The following is a 19,309-nucleotide window of genomic DNA, read 5'->3' on the forward strand; positions in this document are numbered from 1 at the left end:
CTCAACGTCCCCGTCATCAACTCCCTCCTCCTTGTGAAAGCCTCTTTGCCTAGCGCAATTCTTCTCCTTACGTCCGTACTACTTTGACCTTGTTGGTCCAAAACACTTCCGAGATACGTAAACTGTTCTACCTGCTCTAGTTTTTGCCCCCCTATTTTAATGTTAAACTTAGCCTTTTTCATTCTAGAAAATCGCATCATCTTTGTTTTATTAATATTGATTTTCATCCCATACCTGTCGCACTGAATTTCCAATTCACTCAGCAATGCTTGCAGCCCCTTGGCTGACTGACAAACTAAAGCTTGGTCATCGCCAAACCTAATTGATTTTACGAATTTCCCGCCCACTTTCATTCCTACCTCCAGTTCTTCCCATGCCTCTTTAATCATTTCCTCTGCATACAGGTTGAACAGCAACGGTGATAATGGGCAACCCTGCCTTACACCTCTCCCTAACACTGCCCTTCCGGACTCACCGTTCCCCACTCGCACCTGAGCAGTCTGAGACATGTGCAGGTTGCGGATTAGCCTCCTGTCCCTCCAATCTATTCCTATTTTCTGCAATATACTCATTAGTTTTTCCCAATTCACTCTATCAAACGCTTTTTCGAAATCTACGAAACAGGCAAATACCTCCTGGTTGTATTCTATATTCCTCTCAATTAATCATCTCATTACTGCAATGGCATCACGCGTACCTCTCCCCTTCCTAAACCCAAACTGGTCATCCCCTAAGTAATCATTTGCCCTACTCTCTATCCTTTTGTTTAATATCCTTAGAACAACTTTAGCTGCGTGGGATATCAAACTTATTGTCCCGTAGTCCTCACATGATGTAGCCTTTACCTTTTTCGGAGTTGGAACTAAAACTGATCTCACAAAGTCTTCCGGCCAGATTCCTTCCTCAAAGATACTACGAATCAGCCCATATAGCCTCTTCCTCCCACAGTTTCCTAAACATTTTAATAGTTCCGCAGGAATGCTATCATCCACCCCCACGGCCTTATTTAATTTCATCTCCCTTAATGCCGTTTCTATTTCATCGTCTAGTATTGCCTGGACCTAAGCTATCTTCATCTACTTCATGTTCCTTTTCTATGTCTAACTTTGTTGGTCTAGTGTCTGTGTGTGTGTGTGTGTGTGTGTATATATATATATATATATATATATATATATATACATACAAACACACGCATAACGTATATATACATAGAAGGATGAAGAAAACGAAAGGGGATAGAAGCACACATATGATGGACAAACAAGTAGGAAGGCTGTGAGGATGCGGATTACAAGCAGAAAAAAAAATTCCTTCCCGGTCAAGAAAACGCTTTCCTGATTTGAGTCCGTATCCTCCCACTTTTATCCACTAACCTCGTATTTGTCCTTCATGTGTGTTCCTATCCTTTCCCCTTCTATTTATGTACTCATAATTTCTTCCCACCTTTGGGCAAGTTTTCGCTAAAAAATATATGTATATAAATTTGCCATACTGTGTTTTGGATTTGTGTGAATAAACAAATATATCCGAAAAAAGAACCAAGGTCTTCCTTCCTTTCAAATCCTCTCCCGAAAGAAAGTCAGAGGAGCTAAGGAGACACCTAAACATCGGCACTGTCGAATACACTCTAAGTTTTTTGACGGAATCTTCCACTTGGCTGACACAGTAAGTTAGATCACTCGACTAAAAAGCGAGAGAACTAGGTTCAGATCTCGGATGTATCATACTATTCCCGTGATATTTACTTAACCGTTGTTAACCGCAAATACAACTGATTTTATAAGTTCTCCACCGATTTTTGATGCTTATTTTCAGTTCTTCCCATGCCCCTTTATGGGTTAAATGGAAGAAGGGACCATTTGGTCTCAATTTCGCCCAAATAAAGACCTCTATCTATCTCTTTAGCCATGCCCTCCACGTTTACTTTGAATAGCACTACTATATGTTTCACTCAATTAGTGGCGTCATCACTGCTATTGCATCAAACGTACCTTTCCCATTCCTGAACCCAAACGGATCATCTCCTAAGTAATCAGTTGTCCTCCTCTCCATCCTCTCTTTGATAATCCTGAGTACCAATTTAGCTGCGTGCAAAATCAAATTTATTTTTATACGTTTCTTACTTATGGCTGCCATTCCATGTTCAAGGATGGGACCTAACACCAATCTAACGCGATCTTTTGGCGAAATTCGTCGCAAATTCTACGACTTAATTTTTTTAAACTCTTCCCCGTAGGTTTTCCTAAAATTTTAATCCGCGGGTATGGTACCTATCCCAACGGCCTTATCTGATTTTGATTCCCTTTTTAAACCTCTATCCATTTCTGACATCAGTACCTATTTCATCTAAAAAATGGAAAATGTTAATTTTCTCTTAGCCGGTAAAGTTCATGTAATAATGTATTTATTTTCAAGTATTATCTTTTTGACGCCAACGTGCAAGAGACGGATGGAATTTGATTGATTCCTTTCTTTACCCTTTTTCCTCGAGTCCATGCTATATTATATTAATATATAGCCTGCATATAACTCTCCCATGATTCTAAGATATTCTTATGTCCTTCAGAATAGGTAGTATTCCGTTCGATCCCAAATTGACGAATTCTTCCCCTAAATACACGGAAGCAATGAAAATCCGTCTCTGGTTTTCCATGTCCAGAAACTGCTACTCTTTTACCCCTGCTTTTCCCCAGTCCATATATCTCTTTACTCGGGAAAATCTTGACTTTACGCTCCAGCCATCTGCAAATGCTTCTGGTAAAGATTAGGTATCACAAAATTGGCATTCCGAAAATATACCTGTTATATGTTCTCTATCGAATTTTTGGGAATTAGCAACACTACGTGCTAATGAAATTATATCTTCATTATAAATGTTTTATATACACCCCCTATTTGCCTATATTGCTTTCTGCCTCTGTCCTCTCTTCCGCGTTTTCGAATAGCCCCAAAGTGATGGCACCTATTCCTGGGGCCTTTTTTTATGTAAAACTCCATCCCTGATTCGGTACCTACCCTCCTTACCTGGATGACGTCTCCATTGTCGTCAAAATATCATTATGGTACATTTATTCAACTATATTTATTTTTTCACGCACTCAAGCATATTTCTGGATGATTCATTGATGTGCTCTATCAGAGTTTCATACCGATAAAATTCTATAAAGGGGAAAAATGAAAATTCAAATCATTTAATGTCGGACACACGGTAAAGAATTAATCGAACTTAGCATTAGCTCTAGCCGCTCTGATGTATGGGTATTCGGGGTGGTGAGCAGACGCTGGGAAGGAATTCCATCTTGGATAAGGAATTTCTTCGTCGATCGCGCAGACACGTACAAGTTTCGCGTAGCCCCTTGGAACCTTCAATTTGATAATCTAAATCGTATTTCAAAAGTTGACGCCAGGAAGGAATATTTTCGAAACTTAATTAAATCCACCGCCTATTGCATCAACCTGCAATGCATAAGCTATGTTATCAAACCTGTAATAAATTTCAAATGTATTTGATGGACGTCAAAGGAAATCGGACCCATGATCGCCGGAGAGAGGGTTTTGAAGAAAATGGTCCATCCTACTTTATAATGATGCTTAGAAGAGGAATGAACATGGAATCGGTCCAAAGTTTTCAGGTTTCGACAGCAGATGTAAATACACGCATTAAAATGGTCTGGTAAAGCGTTTACCTCTTCAAGTTCAGGCAACTCGATGGAATTTTCTTGATCTTTGGTGTAGTTTAACATCGAATGATAAACATTTAATTACAAAAATTTTGAGGACAAAGGTCCGCAAGGTTGATTTGACAATTCTATTCCATTGCGAAACACCAACATGATCGCAACTCAATGGGTATTTAGCGAACCTATTGAATGCCACCAACTGAGTATTTATATTTTCGGCTCTTTTCAATAATTTTCAAAGCATGACACTGATGAATCATACTAAAGCTGAGAAATATAAGAAAAACTCAGAAAAAAAATAAACAGCTGCCATCAGGGGTGGAACCGGCATTCTTTAAGGGCTGAAGGCATGCAATCGTGTTTGCACATGTGTGTGCATGTGTGTTTGACAGCAATTGTTTGATATCGGTGTACTATTATATCAATTTCTTGATTGGTAAACTCAAATTTTACAGTAAAAGTATTAAATTATACTGATAATTAAGACAGTAATCAAACCATAGGGTTGGCATGATGGACAAGGATGGAGATAACCTCATACAACCCCTCTGCGGCCTGTGGAATTCACGCATCAGGGAAGGAGAGGCAGAACCTTCCCGAAAAATGACCCTTATCTGTAAATTGGGGATTTCAATTTCACCAAGAACCGAACCCGGACCCTCCCGGTCAGTAGTTAAACGTTCATCTCCAGAGGCGATCAATATATAGAAATATATGTTACGTTCATAATCCAGCAGAATATTGATATTATGAGTTTTTAATAACATTTTTGAATTCAACAATTACGCATACAAAGAGGATTAATAACAAAGTAAGTATACTTTTAATTTATTTGTTTCTTCCAAGGCCTTTACATGCGTTAATTCAATCCTACATGAGCTGGATATAATTGCATTCTCAACTCTACTGAAAAAAATAATTATTCAAATTTTGCTAAGCTAATGTCCTCCACTTGTATTTAAACTTCATCCAAACTTGAGTAGTGCATCATTTATTATGAAACAGTTAGGTCATGAAAGCAACTAAAACTTAGGGTGAAAAAAGAAATAAATGCTTAAACTTACCCCCGAGTATAAAATATGTATATAGAAACGTCCATCGAGTCTATTCAAATGCATGGGGCAGACCTAGCGTCATTCAATCCAAATAGTATTTCTACTCTAATTTAATAACTAGAGGTATATTTTTCGCCCACCTCTGGTACCATCACACCTTGTGAAGAAGAGCTAAATAGTAAAACTCTATTTTAAAAGTTCTACTAAAATATACACAAAGCCTTAGCTGCGTTTAAAATCACGCCTTGAACTTATCTCAAAATAATAGTGCGCGTTTGAATTTAATAAGCCTGTTAAAGTAGCATTAAGAAAAAATTGATTTTTTTATTTGAAACTAAAATAGATATTTAACCTATTCTGCCTTGATAAAAATTATAAAAGCACCAACGATTGCATGGAAAAGCGCATATTGTATACCAAGGAAGTGCGGCTTAAAAATATGATTTAATAGCAGTTTATTTATTATTATTACAATTACATTAACATCATGGTCCTGCAAATGTATACGAATTATCAGCAAGTTCAAGTATTTATCCACATCTAAACATTTTTATCAATAAATATATTTTTTATATATTTATATATACTTAAATATATATATATATTTATATATAGTTAAATATATATATATATATATATATATATTTATATATATAGTTAAATATATATGTATATATATATATATATTCTCATGCTTGTAATGATAAATTATATGAATCCCCATTTATTCAAGGGTAAGTCAATTCATCGACAGCAAACAAAAGACTCCTTTGTTGGCCGCTATCAAGGACTTGTAAAGAGATGAGATAAGTGTCTGAGTAAACAGGGCGCATATGTTTCAGGGGAAATATACGAGGGTCATCCGGAAAGTAGTACCCGTTCGTGAATTAAAGACACAAAAGTAAATATTAACAAACATAAAAAATTTTATTTGAAAGAGGATACTTTAAACTACTTCTCAACATAATCTCCAAGCAAATTAAGGCATTTGTCATAACGTGTGACAAGTTTCTGTATTCCTGCTGCATAGTCCTTCGCCGCCAGCTCATTGAGATACGCGAGGGACCCATCTTGCACAAATTTTTGCATAATGCAGATGGTGTTTAACAATTTCATGAACAATTGTTCGAGAAACATTGGGAAAATGCTCACAGATGTCATCAATTGTGACGCGCCGATCGTTCCTCACGAATTCGTCAACTGAGCTCACCAGTTGGTCTGTAATGACAGACGGTCTCTCCGAACGCTCATCGTCGTGTGTGTTCCCCCTCCCCATGTTGAAGTTGCGACACCACCGCCGAACAGACGACTCGTCCATTACATTGTCTCCATACACCTCCTTTAATTGGCGATGAATATCACATGGGCGAACGTTTCTTGCATTGAGGAATTTAATCACTGCCCTCACTTCACAACTGGCGGCGTTCTCAATTTTTTTAAACATTGTAAACAATCACAGAAACAACACAGGCAATGCTAGCGTCACGCAACTTGGCTCAGAGAAGGCAGACAAGCCACTGAAGCTATCTGACCTCGTCCAGCGGCTACTCGCGTCGTCAGCACTTCATGCGGCACGAACGGGTACTACTTTCCGGATGACCCTCGTATTTCAGGAAGTTACTTTGATTGATATTGCCTCTGTCTAGTTTCGCAAGTTATTTATTAACTTACCTTCGCATATAAAAACGAAAGGATATATGATAAAATTTATGGTATAACACGGAAGTATGAAATATCTGACATTTGTTCTTCCTTGTATAAAGAAACAAGCCATCTCTACAAATCATTGACAACAGAAAACGTCACCAACGAAATTGAGATATGCTTCACAGTTACACGGGTAGCTTTCGTAGTGTGCGTGAGTCGTTAATCAAACTGAAATTTCACGGGATTCATGGAATGGGAACACATGATTGATTTATTATTACTTATTACCACCTTGTAACATAAGATAAAATGTGGCATGGACCACTTCGTGAATATCCCATGCCGGAGTAAATCTACCCGTTTCGTGAGATTAATACGAATCGAAATAAAGTGTCGCCCCTGAACGGTATAACACCAATGCAATGGAACTGGGTTATCTCTTGATTTCTCAAGTGCCAGATATTGAGAATAGGATTTAACTTCCGTTACCAAACATACGAATTAGGGTATCCAATAAACAGATAAATTTTTCTCAAGACTTCACACTTTCTTCGGCTGAGCTGATTTTCAAATTCCAAAGAGATTTCTCCGTGGATTAATTTTAATTTATCAACAAAATTGATCGTATTTACACCATTTTTCAAGGAATATTACTATAATTTCAGAATAATCTCCAACTTTGCGCTTATTGGAGGTCAAGAGAAGTATTTCTCAGACTCGGCGTTTTTAATTGCAATGTATTGGCCGATTAGATATCTGGGAAGGAAAAAGGGTGTTTTTGCTTGATTACTATAGCGATATAAAATAGACTTGAGACCTTCAGGTAAACGGGTATTATTAATCATATTTTCATGTTCAAAAAACTTCAATCGAGCAATCTTTAATCAATTCCCACAACTCCACCCTTATTTTTTATCCGGTCAATCACATAAGCAGCCAGCTTGGCCAGAGAGAAGAAAAAAATATTAAAAGTTCGGAAGATTTACAAAACTTCTGGGTAGGAAGAAATTCAAACTAATTTATCTACTTTTTGATTCATTCAGCCATTTCAGGGAATCTTTCAAAAGTCAGCTATCTAAGGCATTGGACCAGCGTATGTTATTTTTGCTCAAGCTTTTAATGACTCAAGTTATATCAGCTCAGAGAATTACTCGTTCGAAAATGTTCTCCTGCAAGTAAAATCAATCAGATTTAAAGAAATTGTCAACTTCCTGTATTGATGTAAATTTTATATATAAATAAATTAAATGGTACTTGATTTGAATTTGTACGACTCATTTGTACATGATCATTAGGTTCAAGCTTGAAATAATTTAAAAATAGTCTTCCAAGGTTTTCAGTGCGTACTGACCCTTATTTATTAACTTATCCCATGCAAAATGACCATTAGCAATGATTTATGTTCTCCGAGAACCAAAAGTGATGATTTGGAGGCTGCCCCATTCCCTTTCTTCGAGTCAGCCACTGATTCAAATATTTAAATTGTAATAACAAAATTTTCGTTTCAACGATAGCTTCAAATTGAGGAGGTAAATGAAAAAACAGCCATTTGTCATTCAATTTTCCCTTAACAGTTCCGCAATGAATGATGGAGACACGTTTATGGAATGTGATTTTGAAATAGATTGCAAAGCAATCATTGGAAACATAAACTTCTCAGAGTTCACAAGAATCCCAAGGATGCTCTCAAGGTCTCTCACGGCGAGATTTAATTACTTACACAGTCACTTTGGGACCTGATTCGGATTTCCCGGAATGTGCCGCCTTTAGTAAACTAGCGAATAATGACGTGCCGTCCGGAGAACTGTAGAACTGCTGCGTTCGATAAATCTTTGGTCTCTTAGTAAAAACTATATAAGGACGAACCTAAATTATTACATTTTCCATCTTTACGCAATTGATTATATCCAACGAACTTGTCGAATTTTCAGTCATATAAAGTACATTTATTTCAGTACCATAAATTGAGAATTTTGTTTGCCTTATCCTCTTTCTTATCACTGCCAACATCAATTAACTTCTCTTGACTTTACAATAATCGTCGTAAGAAACGAATCATTAGGGATAGTTTTGTGGTGGTCCATGCAATGTCATTACCATACACGCTTTCTCAGCTTGAAGAGAAGGCTCACAGTTTATTGACAAGTGCATGAGTTGTGAAAATGTACTGTAAATTCTAATTAAAAGCCCAGGGTGTGCTTTATTCAAAGAGCACCTGGAGATCTGGCCACCATCTTCTGGTAAGCGTAGGTTCTCATCATCATTGTGAAAGAACTATTTTTGCAAGAATTATTTTCATGTATAGAATGAATGTTTATACTCCAAATTGAATTGCTTAATATGTCCTAGCAATATTCGTACTATGAAAGACATGGTTATTCGTCGAAGTTGAAGTGTTGGCATGAAAATCACATATAAATCTTCAGGAAGCATATGGTTGTGATGACGATGATAAGTCTATTGCAAATGAGACGATCAAATATAAAATTATGTGTTTTTTTCATAAAAAGTATTTAGGTTTTTTTCCAATATTTTGCACTACTATACATAATACTTGAGCAAGTACTTCCTTTATAGCTACGTAATAATATGAAACAAATCAACGCTTAATAATTTAGAGCATGCTAATTGGCTGAATTAAATCCATTTTTACTAAGGTCTGCAGAGCAACTGCTTGAAATATAAAATAATTAATAACAATAAATAATTTTTTTACTACTATGGTTTTAAAGGTAATAAAAAATTTTAGCAAACGTAGCTGGTCGAGAAAAATCGCCGAACATATTTCATTTTGTCTTGCAATTGAGTACCCAGACGGAACTTCTGTCTTTCCTGTGACTCGAAAATATGAATTCCCAAATAATGACAATAATTATTCCTCGTACTTTACTTATTTTACCCGTAGAGTGTTGCCTCGGATTTAAAGACCCTACATTTGCAAACTTTCTCAAAACTACGTAATATTTTATGATCCAGACAGCTGTTTCTTTATATCAATACCGTCAAATTTTCAAATGTGAACCCTAAAACCCATAATTTACGTACTAGCTCATTTCCCGTGCCAATCACTGATTAATTAACTATTTATAATATATTCATACTGCATTCACAGTAAATATGTTCCTCTTGATTAAAACTGTAAATGTATTTTTTACGGTGGATGCATGGCATTGGTACACATCTTTGGGTTTGATTGGTTACCCTATACCTTAGAGTACCTTGTAGTCTTTTAGTTCCAACTTGGCATTTGCTTCAACCTAGAAGTTAATTATTTTGGCACAGATTTCCTCTCTAAGAAACTAAACATACAGTGAATTTTGCGTTCAAGAGATCGGACGATTGATTTAAAAATATTGAGTGTATGTTAAATAAAAAAATTGGCATTTTTCCACAAAATAAAATTAAATACGACCGGTTCCAATGTAACTACATCATCATCAGGTGATGATTAGGTGTAAATACATCATCATCAGGTCCTGATGATGATGAAGTTATTTTGAAACTGGTCGTATTAAATTTTATTCTGTGGAAAATTGCCAATTTTTTAATTAATCATGATATTCCACCATATCACGCCTGAAACGTCTCTTTTTATTGAGTTTATTTATTTATTTATTTATCGACTTAATTGGGCGAGGTTGAGACTAATAGTCCCTTCTTCCACCTAACCCTACATTACAGACATTATATTGCAGACAAACACATACAACCAAGCCCTAGATGGAGGGAAATCCACCTAGGCGGGAATCGAACCCGCGACCTTTTACGAGTTTACGCCTTGACAAAGTGTTTTTGTACAGTCTTTGAAGAAAATGATAAGGCTTGAAATGTATTTTCGGTGGCCAAGCACCACAAAGTAGCTGCAGTGGTGCTCGGGTCGAAATAGGTTATCTCATAGCAGTGTCTTGTTTCTTACTTATAGAGGTGATCATCAGCAAGAGTCTTTTCAGAACATCTTCATGTTCATGCTGGTTAGTTTTAAAGGACTTGGGATATTCAGGGCTGTTATGAATTATGTATCAATAAAAAAGATTCAAAGTGGTAATTTAACTATCCAAGTAGTTTTACTTCAAATTTTCCGATCGGAAGTTTTGAATAGGAGAGATAGAATACGCCTCGCGAACTCAATTTTATCTCATAACATAAATAGGAGGTCTCTTCCTAAAATTCTAAAAAGTAGCCACATCAGAGGTTTCTTTACTTCGCTCTTTGCTCTTCTACCTTTGTCTTCAAAGCCATCGGAACAATAGCAACAGTGGCTGAACGATTTAATCAAACAACCTGAACCAAAGATTCTTTTTTGACTTCCAATTGATTTGTAATTATTTCCTATATTTAAAAACTCCAATGATTGGTTTTAGAAACTAATGATTTTTCCCGCAAGTCCGCTGACAACAAAAATCCTCCTCGGAACACCATCTAGGCAAAGCAGGATTCATATCTATCTCTACTTCATAAGTTGACTCCCCTTGCTCTGTGTGAGCCAGAAACCATATGCAAAATAAGCTCAACAGCGAGTAGCGAGCAAGAGATTTACCGTGATATCCGTGATCCTGAGGACACAGCTGCTTTGTCAGATGACCTTAATGCTATATAACGCTGGTGCGACACTTAGCAATTAGAATTAAACTTAAAAAAAGTGCGTAGGGATAATTTTTTGGAGAAAGAGCAATTCCCACCCGAACGCCCACTGCATTGGGAACACCAAAATGGAATGTGTAGACTCAATTAAATTCATAGGCGTTACCCTCACTCGTGATGTCTCCTGGGTGAAACACACACGGGGAATATGTGGACAAGCTAACAAAAAATTAGGATTTATTAGAAGAGTATAAGGTACATGTGATGAAAAGGTCAAAGAGAAATGTTATCTGTCGTTGGTTAGGCCTCATTTAGAAAATGCTTGAAGTAGATGGGACCCTCACGAAGTTGGATTAATTGCCGAATTGGATCGCGTGTAGCGTGGGGGAGCTAGATTTGTAAAACGTTGTTATGATAAACTCAGTAGTATTCAGGAAGTTCTCTCGGGTTTCCCACCGGGTCAGCGTGGTGTGCACCGACGTTTCGACGGCTAACTCTGCCATCGTCTTCAGGGTGAAGTGCAGAGCAATGAATTCGCCATGTATTTATACCCTGTCGTAGGGTCAGGTGTCCTCCGATTGGTCCGATGTGTTCCCAAGTGCCGAGCCGCCCCGGTGACGTCTCGTACTTTCAATTTTTCTCAGCACAGGTCTCCACGTGCTGCTGATCTGGAAGCCAGTGTCCCTGTTGAAGGTATTCTGTCCTTCCAGTCGGATTTCCACGGCTTCCTTCGCCACTCGGTCCCAGTAGCCGTTCGTGTGACAAAGTCTTTTGGTGCTCCCCCAGTCAATCCGATGACCATGCGTGATGCTGTGTTCGGCGACTGCAGACTTCTCAGGGTAATGGAGTCTGATGCATCGCTCATGCTCCGTTAGTCGCCTTGTGGATCCACAAGCCACAAGGAAAATTGAAGAACTTCCTTGGCATGGCAAAAGACGAACGGGGTTTGAAGGCGCCGGGGGTATACCGGATCCCGTGTGAGTGCGGCCAGGTATACTATATATAGATAGTACATCGGGGAGACTGGCCGCACAATTGAAAAGCGACTTGAAAAGCATCACGCATGGTCATCGGATTGACTGGGGGAGCACCAAAAGACTTTGTCACACGAACGGCTACTGGGACCGAGTGGCGAAGGAAGCCGTGGAAATCCGACTGGAAGGACAGAATACCTTCAACAGGGACACTGGCTTCCAGATCAGCAGCACGTGGAGACCTGTGCTGAGAAAAATTGAAAGTACGAGACGTCACCGGGGCGGCTCGGCACTTGGGAACACATCGGACCAATCGGAGGACACCTGACCCTACGACAGGGTATAAATACATGGCGAATTCATTGCTCTGCACTTCACCCTGAAGACGATGGCAGAGTTAGCCGTCGAAACGTCGGTGCACACCACGCTGACCCGGTGGGAAACCCGAGAGAACTTCCTGAATACAATACGCCGGGAAAAACTGAGATCCTTCAAACTCAGTAGTGTTTTCAAAATATTAGAGCAGCTAGGCTGGGAATCACTCACGGAGTGAAGGTGAAATTACAGATTGAAGCTCTTGCGTAAATTGGAAGGAGGTCTCTTAAGCATTGATGTTAAAACTATATTGTTACCCCCATCGTACTACGGTAGGAGAGATAATGCTAATAGAATTAAGGAGATTAAGGGTAGAACAAATAGATTTAAGATGTCATTTTATTCACGAACGATAGGGGATCATAATAGCATTGTTCGACTACGGTAGGGTCATTTTCGGGTAAAATTATGCAGATGTGTATTCACCCCCTGCCACACACATGGCGGTGGCTTAAAGGGTATATATAAATAAATTTAATAAATAGATAAAAGGTAGCCATCAGTGAAAAACATGTCGTTTGTACCGGGCTTAAGTGAATAAAGGCTATGCTATTAGGGAGACAGTTTGTTAAGGGTAAGTGGGAAAAGTAAACTAGAGTTCTTTTAACTAGAGTCTTGTACGATTGGTGCTGTAGGGGTTTTAGAAGGGCCTTATTAGACCAGGAATTAATGGTGGGAAATACACCAATTTGCTCCTATAAGAAATAAAAGTTCGTATACAGATTTAAAATATCCCCATTCGTGGTAGGCAACCCAATTTGACAAGGAGGGAAGTCTAAAGTCACCTGTCCTCTGTTTTCAGACTGCCTCACTGCTTCGAACATCACCTTCCAATAAATTAGTTATTAATGAATACTGTGCAGTATATGGTCGGCTTCTTATCGATGGATTGCTTGTTGCGTACGCCGACACAGTAATTTACGGCGAAGAGCTGCTCAACATATGTATCAAGAGTTTTTCCGTTCCGTGTGACTTAATCACATTCATGTATATTCGCCACAAGAGAACCACAGTTGTGAGCAAAAGGTACCTTCAGAGTCAATAGGGTCGGAACAGCTTCAACCCTTACCTTTCACAAAAGGGAAAATAAATAGTTTCTGCCAATATTGTACCATATGTTGGTCGACTCCCGTTTGTGGTCTCTACACTGTTGCGTGGACATACAAGGTGTGATCAAAAAAAGACGGGACTGATTTTATGACTTGATTATTTCGACGGATACAGCTAAATTGAACTTCTCACCCTCAAACCACATGCCTTGGCTGACGACACACCTTTGCCAACGTATCTTCCGGCTCTCGAACCCTGTCTGGTAAGCCGCCATAGTGATCCTCTTCAGGTCCGCCGTACAATTAGTTTTAATGCCCGAAATAGAGTGAAATCGGCGCCCTTTCAAGGTTAATTTTAACTTTGGAAACAAAAAAAAGTCTGATAGAGCCACGTCTGGAGATTAGGGTGGCTGCTGGATAACGGAAGTTCCGGTTCTGGCGGAAAACTCTGTCGCGATCAACGCCGTGTGAGCCGGCGCGTTATCGTGGTAGAAACGCCATGCATTGTTTCTCCACATGTCCGGCCTCTTTCGGCTCACTGCGACCCTCAGCCTCTTTATAACCTTTAAGTAGAAATCTTTGTTGACGGTTCGACCTTCAGGGACGTATTTGTAATGAATCAGCCCTTGCTAATCGAAGAAACACACTAGAATGACCTTCACATTGGACCGGGACATGCGAGCTTTCTGTGGTCACGGAGACTGAGGACCTTTCCACTGAGAAGACTGGGCCTTTGTCTCAACACCATAACCGTAAACCCAGGCTTCGTCACTCAGGTTACGATGGTTTTAAGAAACTCTGGGCTGGCATTGTCTCGATCCAGGAGTTCCTGACGAATGCCCACACGTTTTTGTCTCTGTTCATCAGTCAACACCCGCGGGATGAATTTTGATTCGACGCGCGTCATGTCCAAAATGTCCGTGAAAATTGTCTGACAGGATCCAAAACTAATGTTCACTTCCTCGGCTATCTCCTTAACAGTTAAACGGCGATTTGCTCACATCAAATCGTTCACCAATTTGACATGGTCTGTCGTAGTGGAAGGCCTCCCCGGTGCAAAAATGGTGCCCAAGCTGCTGACGCTAGATCAAAAGTTAAAAAGAGTTGAACATGTTACTGAATGGAAAAATTCACTTGAAAACGATGCTGGATTTCTCAATGGGGTAATCACTGGTGACGAATAGTGGTTCTACGAGTATGACATTGAACTAAAATCGCAAAGCATAGAGTGGAAAGCAAAAGATGAACCTCGAACCTAAAAATCATGAAAAAGCCGATCAAAAATTAAAATCATGCTCCTGGTATTCTTTGATGTCGAAGGTTTTGTTCGTCATCAGTTTCTTCCTGAAGGGCAAAAAGTAAATGCTGAGTTCTACCTTACAGTTCTCAAGCGTTTGAGAGATCATGTGCGACGTGTGCGACCGAATTTGACTTAAGGCGATGGATGGATCCTTCACCATGACAATGCACCTGCACATTCAGCATTGATTGTTTGCCAGTTTCTGGCACACAATCAATGCTGAATGTGGACACAATAAAGCAAGAAACGAGGAGAAATTTTAAAGCCTAACTACCTAGCACTTCCAATGGTGCTTAAAACAGTGGAAAAGAAGATGGAATAAGTGTATAGTAACGAATGGAGCGTACTTTGAAAGGGGAAAAAAACGATGTTGACTAAATTTTGCGAAATAAAGTTTTTATGGCCTCAGTTCGCGTCTTTATTAGACAGACCTCGTATGTAAAACCTAAACGAGTCATTAGCAACTAGGTCATTCAATTTGAAAATAATATCATACGTCTACCTAATATTATGAATAGGCCATAAAGTCACGTTTAATTTGAATATGAATTAAGAAAATTGGTAATGAAGTGATTGGCTGAACAGAATTGGGGTATAGAAGCTGTTTCACAACTCTTCCTACTGACTTATAGGGATTGTAGAGGGGACTCAGTAGGTAGTTATGAATAGACACCCAGTCCAGAAGAATACTGTTTTCTATTGCCATTTCACAGTAATTCTTGGTGGCTGACTTTTTGAAATCAACAAAATTCATCAGAATACCTAAAAAAAAGCCTGCGGGTTCATACTTCTCTGTCACAACTTAGAAGTTAATCTCACAACGCTGAATCCACCTCCACCAACACAACAATTCTGGAAAATATATTCTGATCCTGGTTTCATTCCTTACGCCTACTGACAGGTCGTCTCTCTTCGTAAGAGTCGCAATTATTTCCTTTTGAACCATGAAGAAGGCGATTTAAAAATTTGCGTGACTTTGGGCACGATCGCTGTGATGGATTCTTCGGTCTCAATAAATAACACAACCATATATCACAAGAAAACTTACTCTCCTTATTATTCACTGTTCTTTTGTATATGCGATGAAATACATTTTTAAATACCACTCTGTTATAATCACCGAGAGTTTGTATAAGGACCATGAAATTCATAGTAGATTTGTAGAAGGTTATTAGGTGCCGGATGACATTTTGGGATCCGACCCACAAAAGTACTCTGAAGGCAGACCATAATTTTCCGATAGGGAAACCTCCGATAGCAAAATTAAACCGAAATTAAAACAGGTGCACGACTATTTAATCAAACCAAATCGACCAAAGTCCAGCAGTGTGTGAAATCTATATATATAAAGGAGAGTGTTTGTTTGTATGTATGTAATTTGTTTACTTTTTTGCTGTCATAGAAACAGCATTTTGCCAACTATGCCAGCAGGATACTTTTGCAAGAACACTATTGTATTCAGAATTGCCGAGATATTATACGTGGAATACATCAAGGGAAGTCTTTTGTAGAAGAAAAATGGGCAACTTTGATCCTGAGAATAATATTTATTCATGTGACTGACGCATTGGGCCGAGTCTACACAGTCCATCCTAACAACGCCGAATGTTATTTTTTAAGAATGCTTCTACATACCATTAGAGGACCTCGCTCATTTGCAGAATTAAGAACGGTAAACGGAGAAATATGTGAGACATTCAGAGAAGCTTGCCAGAATTTAGGGTTGCTAGAAGGAGATCAACACTGGGATGACTCATTGCGAGAGGCCAGTTTGATTTCTCTTCCAGGACAAATCCGAATTTTGTTTGCCATCATAATAACCTCCTGTAATCCATCTAACCCAAAAACATTATGGGAAATATATAAAGAATCAATGAGTGAGGATATACTGGCTAAAGTTCGACGTGAAAATCCTACATTGGATATTACGTTTAACTCCGACATTTTTAAAAAAACTTTGATTATTTTGGAGGAAAAGTGTATCACCATGGTTAACAAGACTTTAGTGGAACTCGGTCTTTTTGCACCTGTACAAGATCAACAGGGTGTATTTTATCCAGATTATATACGTGAAACTAGCTACAATGTCTTAGACTTAGAAGCATACATCGCGGATAAAAAGCCACTTCTTAATGAAGATCAGAAATTCGCGTACGAAACAATAATGGATCAAGTAGATAAACAAGAAGGAGGTATCATTTTTCTTGATGCTGCTGGTGGCACGGGAAAAACATTTTTAATTAATTTAGTTATCGCTGAAATCAGGATTCATGGAGAAATTGCTCTAGCCGTTGCATCTTCAGGTATTGCAGCGACATTAATGGAAGGAGGAAGAACAACCCACTCTGCCCTTAAGTTGCCACTTAATATTTCCCGACAAGAAAATCCCACATGTCATATAAATAAAACAAGCGGCCAGGGACAAGTTCTTATAGAATGTAAATTGATAGTATGGGATGAGTGTACAATGGCTCATAAAAAATCTCTTGAGGCCCTCAACGCAACACTTCAAGATCTTAGAGGAAACTTCAGTTTAATGGGAGGAGCTCTGGTACTCCCGTGTGGAGACTTCCATCAAACTCTGCCTGTCATTCCAAAATCGACTCCAGCCGATGAAATTTATGCCTGTTTAAAACATTCTGTTCTATGGAATCATGTCCAAGAAATTAGCCTTAAACAAAACATGCGAATCCTCTTAAGAGATGGGAATGCTCAAAATTTTGCAAATAAACTTTTGGAGATTGGAGAAGATAGATTAGTTATTGAAGCATCTGGTATGATAAAATTGTCATCAGATTTATGTGTATCGGTGAAAACTGTCCGCGATATGATACAAGCAGTCTATCCCAACGTTAATCAAAATTATAAAAATTTAGAATGGTTGCGAGAAAGAGCCATTCTTGCTCCTAAGAACGATGATGTTAATGAAATTACCAAGGAGATACTAGCCATGCTGCCAGGAGACGTGATTGAATATAAATCGGTTGATACCGTAGTGGATGCTGACGAAGCCGTCAATTATCCAACGGAATTCCTAAATTCACTTGATCCAGCTGGATTGCTACAACATCGCCTTATACTTAAAGTAGGATCTCCAATCATTTTATTGCGAAATTTAGATCCACCAAAACTCTGCAATGGGACACGATTGTGTGTGACAAAATTAATGAAAAATATAATCCAGTCAGTCATTTTACCTGGAAAAGGAAAAGGTGAAATAATTTTTATTCTACGGATACCTCTAATCCCAACTGATCTTCCCTTCAACTTTAAAAGATTACAGTTTCCAGTCCGGGTAGCTTTTTCAATTACCATTAATAAATCACAGGGACAGTCTTTAAAGTTTTATGGTGTTGATCTAAGATCGCCATGTTTTAACCACGGGCAACTTGTGGTTGCCCGTGGTTAAATGTTGCTTGCTCCAGAGTAGGTTCGCCTAAAAATTTATATATTCTTTCTCCTGGATATGAAACAAAAAATGTAGTTTATAAACAGGTGTTAAATAAAAAAGATCCTTAAATTTGTATGAAATAGTGTATTATTGTACTTTATAATTTGTTTTTTTTATTTATGTAGTATATTTATATTACTGTTTCTCCCTAACCCGTGCAAAGCCGGGTATTCAGCTAGTAAATACTAAAAATCCATCCTGTGTCAGGTTCTAATAGCTGCCTTATCATCGGAAAGTGGTTCACTGGAAAACACAAACACAGTTATGTCTTATTAAAGGCAAACTCTTTCAAACAGACTTCTTGAGAGAGGTTCTTTTGGTGACTAAACGTAAAATCCTCAATACTCTTGCAGCCTCGCTTCTCGGAAGTAACCAAACTGGCTCTTCACGCTCAATACACAAAGAAAAACACTCCCTAAAGTTTGTACATAGCTCGACAAGTTAAAGCCGGAGTTTCGCCATTTTACTGAAATAGTTTCGAAAACTGGAGTGCGGAAGAATTTCCGATGGAATGGAACGTTCCGTACTAGCTTGATGTGAAGATATGTTTTCTTGTCTTCGGTTCAGCATCGCACAACCTCGGAATTACTTTAAATAAACCGACGCACTTGGATATAGTTTTGGCAAATGGTCTTGTTACTTTCTTTAATATACAATTAATACTCTAAAATTAAAAAAAAAATTTAAATACAAAAATAAAAGCAAAGCGTTGAGTATTCCGAATCAGTCGTGCGATGTCCCGTCAAGTTCTAAGATCTCATATTTTTTCCTGACACGTTTCTAACACAAGGAAGTCAATACTTCTGTCAATTCCAACATACTCTCCATGTAGAGGTAAGCATTTTTCAAAATGCTGACTTCATGATTTTTATGACCGCAGAGAAAAGGCTTCCCTGTATTAGAGAGGGGCGTTTTTCCCACAGGAAAATAGGCATTACGATCAGGACATTTATTAAAAAGTCTTATGAAATTCGTACAAGTTGAGTAGCTCATGTTTTAACGATATGAGACAGGTATGAAGGTAATAATCAGACGCTTTCAGATATTACGAAGCCAAAAAAATGTTTAACTATAGAATACTTTCGTAAATAATGATATAGAAAACAGTTCGATCCTCCAGAATATGCAAAAGGATGATGCTAAACCAAACATGATGATGACTGGGTACAAATTGCAAAAGATTGCAACTGAGTAATA

Source organism: Hetaerina americana, unplaced genomic scaffold, assembly GCF_022747635.1.
Source record: "Hetaerina americana unplaced genomic scaffold, ioHetAmer1.1.p SCAF_3, whole genome shotgun sequence".
Classification (NCBI taxonomy): domain Eukaryota; kingdom Metazoa; phylum Arthropoda; class Insecta; order Odonata; family Calopterygidae; genus Hetaerina; species Hetaerina americana.